Genomic DNA, 833 nt, shown 5'->3' with positions numbered 1-833 from the left:
TGCTGGAATTCCAGCTGCCAGCCTTGGCCATCCCCTGCTTCCCACATTCCTGCTGGAACCCCGTCATTCCAGCTGCCAGCCTGGCCACCCCCTGCTTCCCACATTCCTGCTGGAACCCTCCATATCCCAGTGGATCCCTCCGGTGTCCATATCCCAGTGGATCCCTCTGGTATCCGTATCCCAGCAGATCCCTCCCATGTCCATATCCCAGCAGATCCCTCCTGTGTCCATATCCCAGCTGATCCCTCCCATGTCCGTATCCCAGTGGATCCCTCCCCTGTCCATATCCCAACAGATCCCTCTGGTCTCTGTATCCCAGTGGATCCCTCTGGTATCCGTATCCCAGAGGATCCTTCCCATGTCCATATCCCAGCAGATCCCTCCCGTGTCCATATCCCAGTGGATCCCTCCCATGTCCGTATCCCAGCAGATCCCTCCTGTGTCCATATCCCAGCAGATCCCTCTGGTGTCCATATCCCAGTGGATCTCTCCCATGTCCATATCCCAGCTGATCCCTCCCGTGTCTTTATCCCAGCGGATCCCTCCCCATCCATATTCCAGCAGATCCCTCCCATGTCCGTATCCCAGCAGATCCCTCCTGTGCCCGTATCCCAGTGGATCCCTCCCCTGTCCGTATCCCAGCACTCCCGGAGCAGCCCCAGGCTCTTCACAGCTGCTCCTTTGGGATTTGCAGCTTGTCCAGATGCAAGTTTCCCTGGAGCCTGAGGCTCCCGGTCCTTTCCAAACTGGGAGGGACTGGTGGCACACACTGGCCAGGGCAGGTGAGGCTCTCAGCCCTTTCCAAACTGGGAGGGACTGGTGGCACACACTGG

The sequence above is a fragment of the Neopelma chrysocephalum genome, unplaced genomic scaffold (genome assembly GCF_003984885.1).
Source record: "Neopelma chrysocephalum unplaced genomic scaffold, ASM398488v2 Primary Assembly neopelma1_80775, whole genome shotgun sequence".
Lineage (NCBI taxonomy): Eukaryota > Metazoa > Chordata > Aves > Passeriformes > Pipridae > Neopelma > Neopelma chrysocephalum.
The sequence above is the reverse complement of the archived record's forward strand: the minus strand, read 5'-3'. Positions refer to the sequence as shown.